This window comes from Rissa tridactyla, chromosome 2 (assembly GCF_028500815.1).
Source record: "Rissa tridactyla isolate bRisTri1 chromosome 2, bRisTri1.patW.cur.20221130, whole genome shotgun sequence".
In the NCBI taxonomy this organism is placed as follows: Eukaryota; Metazoa; Chordata; class Aves; order Charadriiformes; family Laridae; genus Rissa; species Rissa tridactyla.
This window is the reverse complement of record NC_071467.1, coordinates 152,297,606-152,319,737: the sequence shown is the minus strand read 5'-3', so window position 1 is coordinate 152,319,737 and position 22,132 is coordinate 152,297,606. Positions and strand designations below refer to the sequence as shown.

General features: G+C 38.7%; 1 long non-coding RNA gene across 1 annotated transcript; it reads right to left on the bottom strand.

Moving 5' to 3' along the window:
* Positions 1–1,867: 1,867 nt before the first annotated feature.
* Positions 1,868–17,631, bottom strand: LOC128904763 (uncharacterized). The gene is made up of 3 exons (XR_008464632.1): positions 17,541–17,631; positions 10,766–10,837; positions 1,868–2,229 (listed from the first exon to the last, which is right to left on the bottom strand). It is a non-coding gene; the product is annotated as an uncharacterized LOC128904763 (long non-coding RNA).
* Positions 17,632–22,132: the final 4,501 nt, after the last annotated feature.

The window sequence follows — 22,132 nt, the reverse complement described above, 5'->3', positions numbered from 1 at the left end:
TAAGTGCTTAAGCCTGAAAGGAATGCCATATAGTATTAGCATAGCAACCTGCAAGTATACCAGAAAAAGGAAGGGCTTACAGTAATTAAGCTGTGGACTGTGTTTGAAAGAGGTTGGGGTTTTTGTTGTGGGTTTTTAAATTTATTTATTTATTTTTATTTATTTCTGATTAATTTCTAAGCTTATTGCTATGGAAGGCTCTGTTGCTTTAGAGTATGTTCATTTTACTCTGTCACTATGGGACTCTCTTTCAAGAGTTTGTAAATTGTATCTATATAAGACACAGGACAGTTTGTTTTCGTATGGAATCTCCTAATATATAGGCATTGCTAATACATAGGTATTAGGGCTTTGAGTAACCTGGTCTAATGGAAGGTGTCCCTGCCCATGGCAGTGGGGAGTTGGAACTAGATGATCTTTAAGGTCCCTTCCAACCCAAACCATTCTGTGATTCTATGATCACAGTTAGCCAAGAACATCATGCTTTACAGATCTGAGCACCATGGGCTAAAATTCTCCTTCATCAGCCAGAAGTCATGAAACCTAAGGCAGGAATCCGCATGAGGAGACCAGGCACCCGACTGTCTGCAGTGTTAATCTTCAGAGCCCATTAAGGTAAAAGGTAAATAAAGGCCCCCTCTGTTCTGCTCTGGACTAGGAGAGAAAATTCAGCAACAGTTGGGGACTTTCTCTAAAGCAACAAGAAGCCAACTATTCATCAGAATATGAAGTGTTGGAAAGCCATGGATGGCAATATCCTGCAGTAGCAGGTGCAGGGGCTGAAGTTAGACCAAGTGGAGGAAGATGGAAGAGGTGAGAAAAACAGCAGCCTGTGAGCAGCGAAACAGCTCACAGTGCGGGCTGGTGGAGAAGGATGCACTGAACAGGTTCTCTGCTGTCCTCCCTGTGCTCCTGTATCAGTATTTTTTGAGAGAAACTGCTTCTTGAGAAAACCAATTAGAGAGAACTGAGTGCAAAAGCAATATAGTTATGCACTTACAGGCTGCGCAAAGGCAACCAGAAGACAGGTTTTACTCTCAGATATTCCAGTTTGGTCTTGCTTTGGCAAACAGCAGAAAATTGTGATCTAAGCCAAACAGCAAAGACTGTATTCTGACTCTGATTTACAGCTTCTTCTTAAGCAAATAGGCTACTGGACGTCACAGCTTGCCTGGCCATATTTCTTGTTTTCCCTGGGTCTTCAGAGCTAGGACAGAGTCTCTGTCCTCTTCCTGAGTGCCATGGGTAGAAATATAAATATGCAGGTTCATGATTTCAAATTTGATATTGGTCAGAAACTCCAAACAGGAACCACTACACTGTCAAACCAGGCACTGTACGAGGTACTTAGCGGTTGTCTCCAGTAGTCTCAGGATAAGGTAAAAGTAAAGCATTATGGTTTGAAGGAATATTTCTGAGTGTTTCCATGCTGCAACACAGCTAGAGGCACACCAGGTACCTTTAGACTAGCCAGGCTGAGGGCAGCTGGCAGTGGCTGCCGCAGCAGCAGCACAGGGCCACCTCTGAGGAGTAAAGGCGCTAGAGCTCATTTAAAACTTCACCCAGGTATATCTACAGGAGCTGCAGCAACTTTAAAGTGTTGCCTAAGTATATATCTGGAGCAAGCGCACACTGTATTACATAGTTAAAACTGCAAAATTCATGTCCAAACAAAAGCTGATTTTGCCTGTGATGGGTGAAGGTGCTGTGATTCCCATCAGTGTCCGCGGGATTTGTTTGATTGTGTCAATGGCTGACCAGGCCTGCAAATGTTCATACATTGTTTCCTTTGATAATTACACCTATATTAAAACCGACTGGGGAGAAGCCCACAGACTCTCATGTCATAAATGCTGTTGTCTTTTATTACACTAACCATTAGCATCAACATATACAAAAGCACTCATTTTAATTTGACACCTCTTTCCAAATAGGTGTGCATGGGAAAAGGCCTAGTTCACTGTGTGAGGTCGACTGCGACATTGGCCTTTTGGGAAACCGTGTGGCTTCTGGACCTCTCTGCAGCTGTTCTTCTGCAAGTGCTGCTCTCGCCATGTGGGAGCCCCGCTGCCCCCTTTTGCAGTCACGGTGTTGCACGGTGGAATTCGCTCTGGGCTTTGTGAAACCCTCCTTAGGGCTGTAAGGCTCCAACCTGCGCACGTGGCTTCCTCCCTCTCCTCTCATTTCAAACCCAGGAATACGTTTGCAAGTTCTTCAAGCTTCCCAGCCCTGTCGAAATGGAAGGGAAACACAACATGGTCACAAGCATGCACGGTGCCCCGGGATGCCAAGGAGAGTTATTTGGGTGCTGGGAGGAAGGATAGAGCCCTCGCGCCTTCTTTTCTCTCACACCCACACACCTGCTCATGTGCATAAGGACGAAGCTCTGATCCCATGCCTGTGGCTACCCTGCTTCCTCTTGAATCACACCACCCACAAAGTAAGCAGGCTTTAAAACTTGGCATTAAGAAAAACAGAAGTAGATTTTCCTGCTGGTAAATTAATCTGCCAAGGCAAACCCATCCCTTATAACATGAAACTTTAACCAGCTCTTGCGTTGAGATGCCCTAATTTGAACAAGGAAAAGTTTGCAGGGAACTGAAACCTGACTTTTCACTAAGAGATAAGGCTATATACCTCTCTGCCTGCAAGCCCACGGGTATTTAAAGAAAAACCACGAAACAAAACAGAATGTCTTTACATATTTAAATGAATTAAAATGAACCTGCTCTAGATGAAACATTCAATTCAGTTCCTTAACTGAGTTTCTAAAGGGTGAGTTCCACTACAAAAGAAACTTATTAAAGAATAATGAAGACTGTCAAAAACCATATGCTTAAAAGCTGGTAAATAACAAAGTAAGGCTTTTAGTCATCTTGACTGGACAAGGTGAGGTCAGAAAGAAACAACAACACATCCAGCACCATGGCAATGGGTTTTTCATGCTTCTTGTGTTAAGCAATTGCTTTTTTAGAAACAAGTCTTGCTTTACTTTGGTCATACATTCTCTTCTGTTAATCACTGTCTTTACCCTGACCCTCTGATATAGAAATTCTCTTTTATGCAATATTTTAATTGAAATGGTGTGTTTCTTTTTTCCTTCCTTTTTTTAACTGAAGCTATGTTTCCCTCACTTGGAAGCACAGACAACAGAATGAAAGAATAACATATTCTAAGCCATTGGTGAAATGCTTTTTCAAACAACTATATGTTGTATGGATCCTGGGGCTGTCGTTATTTTCTTGACATTCATTTATTCTGAATCAGTTAATAAGTCAGATCCTATGTCATGTTAAACATTTTTTCCATGTTTATTTTCCCTCCATTAATAGCTATATTGTAATAGTACACAATGCCCTGAGCAAAATTTAATTCACTGGCACTGATTTACAACTGTAGAACATGTTCTGATGGGGATAGCTGTTGAAGGAAAATCACTTTAAAAGCGTATGCAGGCATAAAGAACTGATCAGTTGACATCTAGTTTTTGCTGTGTGGGAACGAAGTAGTTGTTAATTATTTTACTTTTGTTGTTGTTGTTCATTCCTTAGCATATTCTCTTTTCTTCTTTATAAGTAGGCAAATGATCAATGATGATCAGGTGCTGTTTCATCTTAAACACTGTTTGAGAGCCTCAGGGTTAACAGAAATCTCACTGCAAAATGTTCATAAAATTATAGTGACAAGAACAGAGGCTTGGAGTACTGCGCTGAGTCGTGTAAGAATACACCTGAAATTGAACTTAGAAGCCAATAGTATCTGAACGATCAACACTGCACGTGTTACACTTTTTTAAGTAAAGCAAATTGTTTGCCAATGGGACCCTGATGTGTAAACAAGAGGTAATTAATGAAGGCATTGGTGCAATTGCATGGAATATGAACTTCCCCCTCCAAAATCTTAGTAATGAAAATCAAAGTATATTTTGTTATTTTTGATGCCCATAGCATGTAAATAAAAAAGAAGTCTCAAGTTACAGAACCAGGATCTCATGGCCAGAGAACGCTGGAGGGAGTATAAGCAAAAGCTGTTAGTAAGAGCTAATGCTAATTCCTGTCCCTAGGAATAACATGACGATGTGGCTCTGCAGCTTGCAACATCCATTTCCACTCCTCTCTTTTTTCAACTCCTTTACTGTAGCCAAGCAAATAATAAAATACTTTTATCATTACCTTAGTATCCTATGTCTAAACTAGTACACAGAATGTTTACTTTACATTGTTCACAATGAGAAGCTATTCTAAAACTAAAAAGTTTTGTTTGAATCTAATTCTGACACAGCTGAAGATTTTTTATATAGACCTCATGCATAATAAAAAAAAAAGCGTATTTAACATAGGCCATCTGTAATTTCTGTGTCAGTAGAGAGCTACATAATTGTTTTGAAAATATACATCATTCATTATATATGAATACTTATATAACCAAAAAAGACATCACATAAATCATTTCAACAAACGGGACCAACTCACTTTTGACCCTAATGAGTGTGTGAGGTACTAATTTCCAAAATATAAACTATATTTTAAAATAATGGAGTGAATTTATTAAATGTTGCATAAAGCTGATGTAGTGTGCATACTTAGGGTGACAGAAGTGTTTAACTTTGCTTTCAAGTTGTCATACCTTAAAAGCTTGTGAGGCACTCTGCCATGAAAAAAATCTTTAGAAAAAGGGAAAAAATAGGAAAAAAGGCTAAGGGCAGGAGAGAGGGTGAAAGGGAGAGAAGAAGGCAACAGGAAGGAGGGAAGGGAGAGAGGAAGGGAGGGAAAGAGGGACACACATAGGCAAAACTCGTGCCTCAGTACCTAGAGAAGTGTTTCACTCGTACCATCATTGTCAAACAAGGGTTCCTAAGTTTTATTGTACATAATTATCTCTTCCTGCAAATTCAAGTCACAAAACTAATTGTTAAGCATCACAGGTAACATTGACAAGCAAGTGCAGTGATCTGTAACCTCTACTTAGTCCCTGTCATTTGAAAGTCACACTATGCTCGCGAAGCAGGACACCCGTTTCAAGGTCTCCTGAGTACAGTTCAATCTCCTTTTGTTGATAGTCTAGCGGTAGCTACCTTGCCTGCTGTAATCTTATTTGTCTCAAATTTTTGCACTGAAAAGCCACGAGAAATTTATTCAAACATTGTCTGTCTTTCCGAAAGATAATTACTATTTCTAACAGGATTTGTATGCTTTACCACTGGACATGATCGAGATTTGGAAAAGCACCTTTAATGGGTTTTTGAGATCTTGATTGTTTTTCATTTCAAATCAGAAGAATAGCAAATGTTCTGCAAAACAGAATCCCAAAACAATTGTACTCTGAAAAAAAATAGAATTTTACTTTATTTTAGTATTTTTATTATATTTACTTAGTTCGTGATGTCATAGTATGGCATATGATCATTTCTTAGTATGTTATTTTAATAATAAGTAAGAATTGTACTCACATTCATTATACTTTAACATCTTTTCCAGATTAGAATTTCCTGTTTATCCCATAATGAAATAGCTGACAAAAAAACCCAGTTTCATTTAGAGAATAAGTATACAAATTAGGGATTTGATTACATTTTTAATATCCTTTTTTTCTACATATTTTAATATTAATAGCAGTACTTTTACTCTAATTCATACCTTGAATAACTTATCTGCTAGACTAGAGTGTGTGTTGTAATGAAACCTTAAGTGTCAAACACTTGCGCTACAGCACACACAGGTGACACTGTGCTCCTGAAAAGGTGATGCATTTCAATTAGAACCGATTAATGGCTGTTTACAGTTATTTTAAAAATAATGTGAAATGAAGCCTTTTGCTCTGTTTTCACATGATTCACCATAATTCTACAGTGCTGCTGGTAACATTTCATGCAAAATTGTAAACAAATAAAAATGAAGACAAGGGAAAACCATGTAGAATTCACGTTGACCTGACAGGGAAGTTTCAGTGTCTATAGAATGGTGGTACCTGTCAAATTCGTGCTTCCTCATTCACTTTGGTTACATGTCTGCACAAGAGGTTGGACAGCCTTGGCCTTTGCAATGTAACACACAAGTCAGGACACCCAAATATGAAAAACTATGATGGTCAGCATTAAAAAGAATCAATAAAAGGGAAATCGCAGTTGGTAAAACTATAGATCAGGTGCATGTAGGTACTTATGTTTAGCTTAGAGATGAGCAGCAGCCATCAAGCGAGGAAGAGCCCTCCTGAAATCTCAGTCCAAATTGGAATGAAATATTATGCAGTTCTGAAACTTTTAAGTGTTTTATCACTCAGACTTGCTGGCCAAGCGCAGAAGGTAGGCATGCCCATGCCAGCAGGCTGTGAAGAAGGCTGTTCCTGCAGTATTCATGACTGCAACTAGAGAGGAAAATATTTTCATGCGAGAGTCTCATCTGAGTTTTGCAAATCAGAGACAAACACCCTGACTGAATTCAAAATTTGAGCTTGATGTGTCTGCACGAATAATAGAAACCTCAGCAACAGAAAGACATATTATCTATAGCTTGGCAAAGAGAAGCCACTTTCCATGGGATCTCTCAATATTCATTTATTTCTTTCTTCGTTTACTGCGCTGCTGTAGATAATTTCTCTTGTTCTGTCTCACATTGTTCTTGGTTAGTGGCACTTGCCTGAAATTAGTTTCTAATTGGGATAAATGAACTGCATGTATTCATGGGGCCTGGGCAGTTGTTTTTGGCTTCCAGCAAAAAGGAGTGAACAAGCAGATTCTGGTGGCTGCTGACAGCTGTTTCACATAGGCTAGTGTTATCAGGGCAAACACATGTAAACGATATGAATAAATAACATGCAAATGTTTATAAATTGAGTGAATTTATCAGATTATCCCCAAGCTAGTTTTAGACCAAATTTAGTGGCAGTAAATCCTTTAGCGAGTACCACAGACTAATGCTTCCTATTAACACATTAGAAAGTATGGCACCTTTTTTTTGTTGATTTTTTTTTTAAAAACTTTCCACTTGATACATACAGTGCAGGAATTTCTAGTTCAAGACAAAGCAAGGGCAGCAGTCGGTGTGTGCCAGCCATCCTGGGTGTGTACTCAGGTTAACACTTCACCACCCCATCCTGAGAACAACCTCACCAAACCCAATGTGTACAGAGGTACATTCTTATTTTCTAGCCAAAAACATTGCTGGTTTTGGCTTTCAGATGTTGGCATTTACAAAATACTGTACAAAGAAACATGTAGTGTGAACTGTAAATCATAGTGGCTGCTAAACAGTGGCTCGGTTTACCTGGATACCAAGAATGGATTGGGAAATTGGACAGAGAATCCTTCACTCATTTTTCTTTTTTTTTTTCTTTTAATTAGAAATTCACTGCAAAGATTCATCCAGAGTAAGTGATCTTAGTTCCCTGCATCCTAAACAGAAATCACTGCAAGAAGCAATCAAACATGCTTAAAAAAACCTCCAGGTCTGAGCTAATATTCCTGGGGTGTCTACCTCCACCGAAGTACGGTGAATGCTTACCCTCCTCTGGGCGACATCCACTCTTACGACTCTTCATCACTTTTCTATAAAATTGCCTAACACCACTGCGACGGATTTCCAAAACATATAACATTGTTTTTAGACCTGACATTTACACTGTGACACCTTCAACTGAGCTCTAAGTTGGCAATGTATAGTGTTGTTGCATAGTGTTAGTCTTGTTTAACTAGACAGTTTACTTAACAATTTGCACTTTCTGCTTCTGCTGGGGTCTGCTTTTGTCTCAGTTTTATTTATGTCGAATTGCAAGTTGCCCTTTAATACATTGAATTGTCATTTTATTGCTTCTGCTAAATATGTTTTTATCCATAATCCTATAGTGGCTAAATTAATCTGCACAGTTAATACCATTGATTCAATTATACTCTGAATGAATATTACATGTTGAATTCTAGCCTTCTTTTTTGTTTAATATACATGGGAACTAACCACATAGGATTTTGATGTAAATCAAGAACTAAAATACTAGAGATGTGTAAATATTTTTACCTCCCAAAGTCCTTGGAGATTCACTGAAGATGTAATGCTTGTAGCAGAATTGAGTTATAGTGAGATTCAAAGCTGAATCCGAAACAAGTCTGAGTCTAAATTCAAATCAACAAAACTTCCTTTAAGTCCTTAATATAAAAATCTTGCATGGTCACTTGATCATTTATTTTAATAAAGATTTTGGATTCTGGGAGTCGGTAGTCATTGCAGAAGCTGTTTCCATTGCATATAAAAAGTGTGTTTAATCTCTAGAAAACATTTCCTGGCCTTTGGTCTTTTCTTACTGGGACTTCATCTACTGAATTTAAGAATTTGCAATAAGATAGCCTCTCCCTTTTAGACCAAACTGCCTCTTAACTTTTTAGTTGATCAACAGAATAGTCTGGTCTTTCTGGATTTGAAGCCAATCCAATAAAGTATCTGTTCACATAATGTCTTGCCTATGAACTGGAGCCTGGTTTGTTCTCTGCCTCCTATGAAATTAGGAGGAATGCAGATATTAACATGTTGTGCTTTTCACACCCTTCTTCCTCCCTCCTTTCTTTTACTCTTTGCTTTCTTTCTGCTTTTACAAAATTCTGATTACAGCAGCTTTGAGAATAATGGTGTCATTGGTTGTTCCTTCTGAGGGGGCCTTTTCTTACCAGAAGTACAGTTTGATGCTTAAATGACCTTGGGAGTTAATCACTTCTTCCCCACTGGGTCTTAGATTTGGAACAAAGTAATTCTGGGAAAAAGATCTGGCAGATGAAATTATTTTCTTTCTTTCTCTGGCATATCGTCAAGGTACGTTTACCTGAGATAAAAAACACCAAATGAAACTCTTAAAAAATAAAGTCTGCTACAGTAAAGTTTCTTCTTGCTGTTCAGCTTCCTAAGGATTATGCACAGTTACATGTTCATTTACGTGCCCAGAGATCAAAAAAATATTTATAGTCTTTAGTTCTGAGGAAAAGATTATAAATAGATGATTCCTCTCGGAATAATTGATATTTGATGGTTTTTGCACAGGATGTCTTGGTGGATATCAAGAAAATCAGATCTTGGGAGAAGACTGGTACACCCTCCCACATGTTGGTAGATAAAAATTAGACAATTATTGTTTTCATGAAAGGAAATCCTTTGTTGGTGACAAACAAGGCTCAAATATGAATTCCGCAGGATACCACAGTGTATTGATGAGGAGGATGTAATTTTTGCATTCCTGTGGAGCACTTGTGAGGGATTTAGGTGCCCAAATCATGTTGGTCTTCAATTCATCCCTTGTGGCTGAAGCCCTGAGCCTGCAGTGCAAGCATCAGTAGATCCTGTCTTCTATTTCTATGTTCATTGATAATAACAATCCTTATCAACAGTCTGGAAAAACAGACATTCCTGAAAAGTATATGTGTTATATTAGCCATATTGCAGTCAAAATGCCATTACGGAGACACTAGAACTTTGGGTTACATTAAGTCATGAGTATCAGTGCACTTGCGTATGCCTCAAAGTCGAGATTTCACTCCAGCTAAAAAGCACCATGTAACAGAGGTAGCAGATGTTTAATGGCTGCACCATTGACAATGTGTTTAACTGTTATTAATATTTATAATTCAGTAATGATAACCATGGCTCCAAAGTGCACTAAATGCACTATCGTTATTGCTTTAAGGTAAACCTTTATCTCAGTTAATTGGCTATGTGTCCCACTCTCATGTAGCCCATATGGCAAGGCCAGGAAATAATAATATTGTTATACTGGAAAAAATGAGTGACTGCTCTCAAGTGACTCTTTGGTCTCCAGACAATTATTGAACTGGCTTAAGCAATGGTCATGCTAAACAACCATTGCTCAGCCTTAAGGAAAGGAGTAATTAAACTGCATTTAGTGAGATTCCTAGAAACAACAGAAGCCATTGCCAAAGGCAATGGGTCACACGGCAAGGCTTAATCAAAAGCTGCTACCTGTGGTCTGACAGGTTGACTGGTTATAACTGCATGGCAAGCTATGGACAGGTATTTCAGCAGCAGAAGTGAGTATAAAGCCATCAGAGTGAGTGAAGTAGTCGTGGGCATGGCCAAAGAGAATGGAGAAAACACTGCTTTGTCATGGAACTCAGTAGAAAGAAAGGCTGGGAATTCCTTAGCAGTAGCTAATGAGCTTCAGGAAAGACCCTGTGATGTGTTGTCTTTCAAAATGATGAAGACCCACCGAGAACATACCCAAGAAGTTTCCTTCCCTTTCTCCTTGAAACAGAAAGCAAGGCTACTGGCATTTGACTAAGTGGCTGTGCCAAAAGCCGTAACAACCATGCAACTTTGATCTGCCCCTTTGACTGATAGTCTTAAACTAATCAACAGATCATGACAGCAGTACTGTACTTCATACTTTTGTATAAATTATTTTTTTAAATATTTGTATATTTAGTTAGGCTCTATGTCTGTCCTTCATATAATCACAGAAAATATTTTTCACATGCACAAAATTGGATCTGACCAAAGGCAAATCAGGACCCAAACACTGGATGAGGGATTGAAACAGCACACTGCAGTTTTGCATATATCTATACTGCGTATACAACATCCACTTATATATGGCATAGAGACGCTCTCTCCCTCACCTTCTGGGGATCTCAAGAGAGGAGACTGAGTTTGCTCAAGCTGTCTGTGACAGTTTCCCTTAGCAAGGTCTTCTCCTTCCCCCTGCAAATCTTTCCAGATGTGCAGTGGTCCTAGCCATCACTTGATGTCCCAAAGCCTGTTTCCATGTCTGTTACCTTTGTGGGCTGGACTTGGTATGCCTTCCTTCACTGGAACCTTCTGGGTTTTGGGGTACCATTGCCCTTATTCTGCATAAAAATGAATGCTAGCTGTTAATGCTGAAAAAAAAAAAATTAAGAAAGAGAGAAAAAAAGCTGAAAAGGACAATGCTACGTCCCCCACAGAACTTGTTTCTTGGCCTTTGCAAATACCAATGACAGGATGTCCTGACTACTTTTTGCTGACTGATCCCATTAGGAAATAGGTTAGATGGTACCTGCTTCCTGCGGCTCTGGCTGGCAGGTCCCCAGATGGACTCAAAGGGCTTATAAGCCCAAGTCCCTTCCCATCTTTGCCCAGTTTACTTTTGTCCAAGAATCCTCCTTGATGAGGTGTACGTGCATGAAGGAGTTAGAGGCAATGATGCAAAGGGATGCACAAGAGGTGGAGGGGCAGTCCCTACCTGTGCTGCACCTGGATCAGCCAAAACATCCTCCTGGCCACTGGGTCAAGGTATTAAGTACATTGACTGTCTGGATCCAAACCATGGAAAATTGTTAGGTAACAAACCATCACTGTTTTTTCTTTATATCTAACTTTTCTCCTTCAAACCAAATACTAGTAACATTAGTAATCAGTTATTTATTAAATCTCGCTACCCCAGGGTGTATTTATAAATATATGACAACTTCATGTCTAAAGACAAAAAGAAGAAATGATCAGCAATACAGATATTTTTAATATATTAACTAAAAATAATCAAGACTTTAAAAACAAAACAAAAGAAGTCAAAAAGAAAACAAGAATTAAGAAACAATATTAAAACATTTTCTTAGTTGAAAATCTTCTTTCATGAAGCTCCTGCAATCTGGAACTGTTTTCTTCTACCTCATCAAATCTCAATTTAAAACACGTTCCCTGTCCATGCTCATTTCCTCTATTCCATTTTCGTACATATGAAGAAGTCATGTCCTGTTATTGGTTGAAAAAGCATCATGTACTATGTTCATACATTCATACTTTAATAATATATTTAGAACTTTTGTGAAAAGTAATAATGACTCACATCTGTACATTCATAAATGCAGATAAATGCACTCTTGCCAGTATGTTCAACATTTCTTTACCCATGGAAGTCCTGATTCTTGAATGCAATGCTAATAAAATGGAGAATATAATTGCTGGTATTTCTGACATACATTACTCATAGTTCCAGGATGTTCTGGAAGCTGCCAGGTATACAGGGAAATGTCTGAGTCCTAAAAGTTACATGAATTATGTATTTCTTGTATGAAATTTCAGATGATCCAATATTTGTTATACCCTATTTGCTATTCATCATTTGCTATTCATTATACTTGTATTTATAAGTTTCAGTTACCCAATCAGGGAGTGCAGACAATAGTATGTGATTTGGTTGACCAGTCAAACACTTCAAATAGTGAATAGATGACACTAACAATTTGCGAACAAAAAAAATAAGCTGAAATCTGTTCACATAAAACTCTTCAGTGAATACTCACAAATAACAACTGTGTTTGTAGAAATCAGGATTGTTTCCAGAATGATTCAGGAACTGCAAAACGGCCAAATTAGCAACAAACACTATTTGCAATGGATAATTCAATCAGTCATAGATAAAGGAGAATTCAGCAGAATCTGTGATTCTCCTCTCAGAAAATGTTGAGTAGTGTTTTCTTTCTCTGCCCCACCATCAAAGCTGACTGGAAAACATGCTCTTTTCTTGCAAACTTCAGTTTGTATGAGATGTTAAGCAATGCTTTTAATCTTAACGGCATTTTGCAAACTGTTGTCCTCCCTGTCTTGAGTCCCCAGGTATTTTTTAGCCACACTGACTGGCAATAAACTGAGGCATGACTGCATTTATTAAACCTGAAAATCCATGCCTGTTTAAGTACCTAAATAATCAATCAGTTTTGATACTCAACTTCAGAAATCTGGCTTAACTGCTTTTGGGCAGCCCCAGAAAGATGGTGTCAGGACTGGATTCTCTCCCCTTTACATGTAGATTATCTGTGAGAGCCACAAAAAGACCAGAGAAGTTCGTGACTGCCCCTTATCTGTTCAGGCAATCGAACTAGCCGTATAACCATGGTCTGGTGGGATGACTGATGGCTGAGCTGTATTACATAGATACAAACTATTGTATAGATTTGACAACTCCTTTTTAATAATATTCTAGCGCAGGGAGACAGATTGACATTCCCTACCTTTAGCCATGTCAGAGACTACTCTATTTAGTCATCTAGGTTCCTTCAATGGAAGGAGGGAAAATTCATTTAGACTAAGTCACCTGGGACAGGATATATGACTGACAGTGGTAGGAGACTGGATGATAAGCCCTTAGCAGACACATGAAGGGGAATTCATAGGGTGATGTTAGAAACCCCTGGTATCCCATGTGGCCTCCAAAGGCCCCTCCAGAAAGCTGTGGGTCTCTCCTAGGTCCTGTGCCATATCTGCACTAGTGTCCTGCATATCCTGAGTTGCATAAAATTGCATAAAATTGCACTAGATGTCTCTACACAGGCAAGTGAATTGGTCTGACTTTTACGTTACATTGGAAGTATTTTACAAGTGTTATTGAATAACTTCACTTAAATGTCTTCTCTTACCTGTGTTTTCGTCAGACACTGAATGCAACTTAGAAGTCATGTTCTAGATTTCCCTTGTTTTTTTATTTAAAACCCACAACACATCTTAGGAAATGTTAGAGATTGTATTTAGCTCTTATGTACTATAACAAGTAACCCAGAATAATGTGGAAAGATCACAGAGTTTCAGAGTACGAGATAGTGAATTTTCTTCTTTTGCTTTAATGACATTTACACTGTTACCTCTTTACGTGTGTGCACTACCTGGTTCATAAAACCCAGGAACAGGAGAAAATGCATTTGCAGCCTGTACAAGAGCTGTGAATCAAACACGGGGTCCTGCCCTGGCTCTCTGCCTGCTTTGTCCTCTTTGGAGTGAAGGGAAAACAAGGATGTGAAATTACCTGTCTCCCACCCGACCACAGCTTTTGGGATGTGCAAGTTACAGGAGACACTCAGGTTACTTCTTACTCTTCCACTATCACCTGCTTTTCTACATATATTGTATTTCTTGTTTTCTTCACCAGCTCCCTGTGCCAAGCTACAATGTAGCAGTAAAGCAGCCGTGCAAAGTGGGGAAAAGTGTCACAATGAGCTGATTGATCAAATATTTCTCAATTTGTTCATACACTGTGTACAGTACCTACTTACATTTCCTCATAAACTATTCCATCAGCACTTTTATATAGAATCATAGAATGGTTTGGGTTGGAAGGGACCTTTAAAGGCCATCTAGTCCAACCCCCCTGCAATGAGCAGGGACATCTTCAACTAGATCAGGTTGCTCAGAGCCCCGCCCAACCTGGCCTTAAACATTTCCAGGGATGGGGCATCTACCACCTCTCCGGGCAACCTGTTCTGGTATTTCACCGCCCTCATTGTAAAAAATTTCTTCCTTATGTCTAGTCTAAGTCTTGCCTCTTTTAGTTTAAAACCATTACCTCTTGTCATATCACAATAAGCCCTGCTAAAAAGTTTGTCCCCATCTTTCTTGTAAGCCCCCTTTAAGTACTGAAGTACTTAATAGCAAGTACATAACTTGCTGAGGGTGCACTTGATCCTGCTATCTATGTCATTGATGAAGATATTGAGCAGTACTGGTCCCAATATGGACCCCTGAGGGACACCACTAGTCACCAGTCTCCACCTGGACATTTACCTTCTGGATGCGAACATCCAACCAACTCCTCATCCACCTAACAGTTCACCTGTCAAATCTCTCTCCAATTTAGAGAGAAGGATGTTGGGGGGGACCGTGTCAAAGGCCTTACAGAAGTCCAGATAGACAACATCCGTAGCTCTTGCCTTGTCCCCTAAGGTAGTCACTCCATCATAGAAGGCCATTAGCTTGGTTAGGCAGGACTTACACTGGTGAAGCCATGCTGGCTGTCTCCAATCATCTCCTTGTCCCCCATGTATAAGGCATCAAACTGCAAAAGCTGTATTAATTGTCCTGCTTCTTAAACTGTGAGAATGGTTTCTTCTGCTACCCACAGTTTAGATACACAGGATTATAAGAAAAATCTGCTGTATATTTCTAAATGTTCTCTTTGATGTCTATAACTATGTTTGTTAAGTAACAAACCCATGAAAATAGAAGGCAACAGAATGAAGTACATCAGGACAATACTGAAAAATTGTTCATTTTAACTTGCAGCACTTGTCACAATGAAATTTCATCTTGAAATTCACATTTACATTTCTATATTTATTATTTTAATCCTAGGAGACTTTAATCTTCAGTCCTGGAAATGGGGATAAATTTAGCACCTATGATTTGCTCACCTACTTCATTGTTTGTTTTCTTTTTTTTTAATATATCTGTGGTCTATATTCTAGCCACACAGCTATCTTTTTTTTCTCTTTTCTTTTTTCTTTAACAGGAACATGTTGCAGTTTTACAAGCCTTAAAGGATTTTTTTCCAGATTAATTAAAAAAGGCTTACCAGGCTTGTACTAGAAAAAAACAGATGGGATGACTCTGTAAGTAAAGTCATTCATTTACATTAGAGCTTGAAATGAGTGGGGCTACTCAAGTACATCAAGTTACATAAGTAAAGCACAGTTTGGACAGCAAAATAGACTATTACAGCTAATCATATGTTAATACTGGGAGTCCAAGAATGAATCCCAAATCTGGCAAGATGCTTTAACCCACCTTGAGTTGAAAAGTGTCACAGAGGAAAGCCTGAATGTTCACTGGAGAAACTCTTTAAAATAGAAGCACCATAACGTCTCTGAGTCACAGAGCTTTACAGAATGCAAAAAGGTCACAGCGTGGTCATCCCCTTGAGGAAATCTGAGTAATATAAAAATTTTCTGCCCTCTGACTTGACTGCATGGGTGGCTGAGCTATTTTACCACTCAGGAAGTCTTGAACAGCAAAAATGCTGATCAGAGGACAAAAGTTGCAGTACTGTTTTCCTTCCCCATTCAGTTTCTTTCACGTTTATTTTGATATTGGGGGTTTTAAATCACATGGAATGATTTGGCTGATTATTTTTCCCAAAATGATGTCCTGGAAAGAAAATCCTATAAGACTTGTAAAACAGAGAAGTTTTTTGCTTTAAAAAAAAAGTATGTGAAGGAAGCAGAAGGTAAATTAAATTTTAGAGAAAGGAAAGAAAATAGAAAATTGGATAGCTCAGCCATATGCAGGAAGACATGAGTGCTCACACATATACGTTCTTTGCCAGTGTAAAAATAATACCTAAATATATGCAAACAGATCAACTCATGTAGACATTCATATAGTTATAGGGGGATACTAACACAGGCATACATTTTTGTATTCCTTGTTCATCATATGAAATTATATATAATCTGGCATGCACCATATCATATTCATATTCGTTGATCTAATTAGAAAATTTTTAGTCTAGCATCATTGTTTTTTAATCATTTCCACAGTTTATTTCTGCCAGAATATAGTGTTTCTGAGAATAATACAGAAAGAGTCTTACTGGGTAATTCACCACTGGGAGGTTGTGAATTTCCTGAAAGTGATCATGTTTGCTTTTAGTTAAAGTGCTTTTTCATCTCAGTGCATTCCCAAACCTATCAAAAAATTTCTTGAAGTACAAAATTCTTTATAAGGTTGTCTAAGAATGAAGTAAAAAACTTAGAAGTGATAAATTCATTAAGAGCTCCTCAACAAAACACAGCTATAGATACACTCTAACAGCTAATTATCTTCTGGCTCTTATTTGCACATTTATACAAGGTAAAGGCAGAGTGTGGAAAAACTTGCTGAGCTGGTCCTTTGGTTAGACTCCTTCCCATCTACCCCTACACAGGTTGTATCTTGCCATTAAGATAAGATTTTTGGGATAAGGACTATCTCTTGACTCCATATTTGTATGAGAGCCAGCACAGTGACTACTGCAAAACACGGCAAAAGGAAAAATTCCTACTCACAAGGCCATAGCTAGATGAATGCAAAAACAGCTGTTCTGGCTTAGACCAACAGTCCACCTAGCTGAGTATCTTGTGTCCATTAGTATCCACAGATAAAAATCCAAGGAAGAGCCAGCACATGTAATGCTTTGCATATTCAGACTAAAACTATTTTCAGCTCAAGGATTTTCTCATCTTGATGAGATTTTCCTATTTAGTAATCTCCAGAGGTCGACTCTTGCAAGTATTTGTCCAGCTGCCTGTTGATATCACGCCAATTTTATGCACAACACCCTCTGGCAAGCTGTCCCCACAGGTCCATCACCCACCACATGAAGAACCACCCTCTTTAGTTTGTCCTGAACCTGGCCCTTATGCATGCACATGATGGCCCCAGTTCTCATTTTTGGCAAAGAAAGTGAGCTGTCAATCTTCATGTCACCCATAATTATACTGAGCTCTACCAAATCCTCCCTAAGTTTCTTTTCCAAGCTGAGGAGCTCCAGCCTATGCAGTTGCTGTTTGTGCAGAAAACATTTGAGCAAAAAAGGGATCATCCTTGTTGCCCTTCTCTGGACCTTTTCAAATCCTCAAATACCTCAGAGACCCTTTTTATAAGTAGAGCTGGGACTGCTTTTCCTTATGTGCATCACTTTACATATATCTACACTGCATTTCATCTATCATTTTATTGCTCAGTCGCTCAATCTTTGTAATACTTCACAGTCTGCCCTTGTCCTACAAGTCTGAATAACTTTGTACCATCAGCATATTTCCTTACCTTACTGCCTACTTTCTTTTTCAGGTCATTTTTGACATTTCTCTCTGAGGCGGTGTCGGTTTAACCAGCTTGTACTTGCTGCACACCCTCAGCACAGCTAGAAGAGCTGCCCATGACCTGGACTGGGGTGACACAGTGACCTGGATCGGGAAAGTGACCTGCAATTTTTTTGCTGGACTATTTTTAAACGGGGAGGCAGGAAGAACATAAGCTGATACTGCTGTCAAACATGGAAGCTTATTCTTCCACTGCCCCAATGGTGAGGTGAATGAGAGAGCTTAACCTTGAAATCATCGACTTTGACTGCACCACTCACACATTTAAACCTTCTCAGCCACTGTACATAGTGCCCCAGCTGACCAATAAGAAAAAGGATAGAGAAAGAAGAAAAGGTATGTGTATTCCTACTTGGATTAAACTTTGCCATTTGCATATCATAAGAGATTCCAGCTTAAAAAAAAAAAGGCAGGAGACTAACTGGACTCTGTAAAATGTTAGCCCAGGGATCTTACGAGGAAGAAGATGGAAGAAATGTGGGTCAAAATGAATATGGGTTGGAGTATGTCTCCAAAGTTTAGGTATCTTAATGTAGAAACCGATGCTTTTCATTCAAATCTCCCTTTAGTCAGCAAAGATGGGTTTTGTTAGGAAGCAATTCATACAACCTCTTTTGCATGTCTACATTAGAATGATTTCAATGACCATATTGATTACATCACCACTAACTGTAAAAAAGCTTGGGACGATCAGTTCAGAAGTAGACATCTTCTGATGTTCTGAATCCCACTTTATGCCTTTCTACCTTGCTCGTGTCTAGAAAAAGTTAAATGATCTATAATTTGATAGCTCATGAATGGGTACTAAAGTTTAACCCCATGGTTAAACCTTTCAGCAAGGTCTCAGCATGACTCCCTAGGTCATCTCAGTCATCCTAGGACATCCAAGATAAACATCACGGACGATACCTGCAATTTTTCTTCAGTTATCACACTTGTCCCAAGATATTTCCTGAAAAATCTGCTCAGCATTTCTAGCATGAGTTATATACGTGCTCCAAGCTTCAAAAAATAAAAATCTACTTCAAAATGTCTACATCAATCTCAATGGAAGCTGCTTACCCACAGCTAAGTATGGTATGTATGAGTAGCAAAGCCATTTGAAAACAGTGACCAAAACTGTTTAGTAATAAAGAAAAACATAGAGGGTTTGTTTCATTTCCTTCCCTTATTCAAAATCAATAAGTGAGAGCTTTAGAAAGTTATGAACTACTGAAAACAAAGGACTGGAATGGAAAACATTATACAAAATTAATTATAGCAATCACTGTTGCCACGTTTGTGATTTACAAAACGTATCTCTCCTTGCAGTAAGAAAGACATAAAACAGGATATGAAATTAGTTGGAGAACAATACTTTTTCTCTGTATGTTTTCCTGAGTACCAGATTTCTAAAAATTCCCTGACCGTGACCAGTTTTCTCCGGTGTTGCAATCGTATTGTGGGTAGCTTAATGTCCCAATGTGAAAGGCATTAGACAGCATAAGCGAGTCAAAATACAAGGTTAGCTAGTTTTCCTGAAGGCAAGCAAAGGAATCAGAATAGGATGCTGAAAAGTGGGACAACCTTAAAGCTGTGGGACATCTGGCTGCCCTGTACGAGATGGAATCGAGCAGCTGCTGAACTGTCACAGGAATGCTCTACAAAGGCGCACAGGAATTGTTGTTCCAGATCAAACTAATGGTACCAGTACCAGATGCTTCAGAGGAAGATGTAAAACTTCCATAATAGGCAATTATGCAACAACATGTTGGTGAGGGAGGTTTCTCCTTTAAGTCTCAGACATTTAGCGTATGATTTATATCCTGAAGAATGTGGATTGATTTATGTCCTGGAGAAACCACAGTTATCCTTATAATTCATATAATGGTTAATCCTTCCTTTTGAAACATCTACATTCTTTTTCTGCATGTTATGGTAGGAACAAAATATGAAGAAATACTGCAACCAACTGAAACTCAAGGAAGGACGTAGAGGGGAAATGCAATGAAGTAAATTAGAATATGTCCAAGAGGCCAGGAGTAATCACAAAAAAAATTTGACACACATGTTTTCTCTTTTAACCATGTGACAGGGTTAAGAATGGCTGGAGTATAGCTAACAAAGCACAGGTTGGAGCATCCAGGTGTGAGGTTGAGCAGAGGCGGGGAGCTGGGAGTGAGCACTGCCAGTCGGCTGGATGAGGCCCCCTTCCCCACCCGTGTCAGAGCTGCTGACTGCGGCACCACCACAGAGGAGAAGCACCAACAAAGAGGCTCTGAAATCCAGTTTCCTTAGTCATTAAAACACACACATAATTCTATGATTAAAAGATACCCTTAAGTCCCATTCTTCTCAGAGGCAGAGATTGTATACCCTCATCACATGGCATGGTATTACTTTTGGGCAGCTTGTAGTCCAAATTTTGACCAGGCCATTGAGCTGCTTCTGAGCGCTGCTAAATGATAGACTAAGCCAGTCGAGTAGTGTCATTGAGATTGCTTCTCTAAAGAAGGCAATAAATCCCCATTGGTCAGGGTTACTACGGTAGACTGAGCAATTTTTCTCTCTCTCAGTGCATGAGCATGTACTCTAAACTATTTATGCTAAGAAAATGCATGCCAGGATCTGAATGTTTGCTAGGGGTATGACATGACAGGCACACATGCTACAGCTGTGTACATCCTGCTGCTGCCAGAGACTGTATTTCATTTTGAACTACTTAAAGGAGTAGTTTAAGTTTTATGGCAACCCACAAAGTGCACCAGCATATAAACACGTTCTCATCTGAGAGAGGGGTTTTGGTCCATGCTACCACTTTTGAGCCAGCACAAAATAGTAAAGATACAAATGGCAGATATCCGTTTAAACATAAGCAGGCAGAATAGTTAAGTCACCCAAGTGTTTCTTAGATTATAAAACCTCGAGGAACCATTGTGCTAATCTAATCCAATCTTTCTGAAAGACATCCTGTTCTGAGTTACAGATTTCCAGAGACAGAGGTTTCATCATAATCCTTGTTAAATTGTTCCAGAGGTTAATCATCCTCTTTATAAAAATAATGCCTTTAAATCTGAATTTTTCCAGCTTCAGTGTCCATCTACCGCATCTTGTTATGTCTTTGTCTGTTGAACTGAAGAGCCCCTAATTATCAAATGTATTTTCTCCATGGAGATACTTATAAACTCTGATTATGTCATCTCTTAACGTTTCTTTTGATAAACTAAACAGATTGAACTCATTGAGTTTACTATCCTTGTTTTCTTGTCCCTTAACTATTCTTCTACTTCTCCACCAAATTGTTCCTCTCCTCTCCCCAGTTTGCAGACAACTTGGTAAGGTGGTGAACCCTATAACTGGACCCATTAATGTAGTCACAACCACACAGATGCAAAATATAAAGAAGACATAACAGCTCAACTCCACCTCACTCTTCCAAGGATCACAAAAGCCGTATTTGTTCAGTTATGATTCCCTGTTTACATTTTGAGACCTACCAGTTAGACAGTTCTAATAAACTCAATGTGTGCTGTGCTGATTTTTAGTCATTACAGTTTCTTAAAGAAATGTTTGCTGGGCACTCAGACGAATGCCTGACATAAATGCATGTATATTGTATCAATGCTATTTACCTTTATTAACCCAGCTTGTAATCCCATTAGAGAAAGACATCTGCTTGGTTTGACAAGAACTATTTTCATAAACTCGTGTTGATTGACATTGAATATATTACACTCTTTTGGAAGTTGCAGTATCCCAATTGATATCATTTCATAAGGAATTATTCCGTCAGCTGCTGAAAGACTGCGTTCTGTCCCTGTGGAAATTCTGTGGGTCATTTTATATTAAGTTGATTCTAACTTATATTAAACCTACCTCAGACTTTTGTCATATACTATAATACAACCATCATTGCAAAAAGGCTACCTTACATGAGCGAAATGACTGAGGTACGAGTGCAAACACTTCACTACAAATTAAACTAAGCAGGTAGTCATATTTAAGCCTTAGGCTTCCAGAAAATCAATCTTCCCATGTAAGGAAAGCTCATTGATCTACAGCCTACATGAGTGTGTTTATTTAAAAAAATAAGTTAAATACATTATGATAACATAGGCGAGCATGTAAGAGTATGTGTTAAACCCAAAACACCTCAATTTATCCAAAGCTATCCAAAATTTATCCAAAGCCCAGTGATAATACTATAATAGTAGATAAAGAAAATTCCCATCGTTTATTATAAAACACTTTACTCCCAAAACCTCATAAAGGCAACAGAAATAATAATTAGTATTCCAGGCCTGAACTGCAGCGGACAGAAGTGTAATAAGATGATATGTAATCAAAATGCCCAAAGTTAACGAAGAATAGGTTCAGAAATTGGTAGTGGATTCTAGGGTGCAAAAACTTAGACCGTATGATCAACAAGAGCATTGCACTTTAGAACACTGTAGCATCTAGTCTTTAAGTTACACATCAAGGTTTACTATATACCTAAAGCGTTGAGATCCTGTAAAAAGTTCTACCTAAAACAACATAGTCTGCTGAACTGGAGTT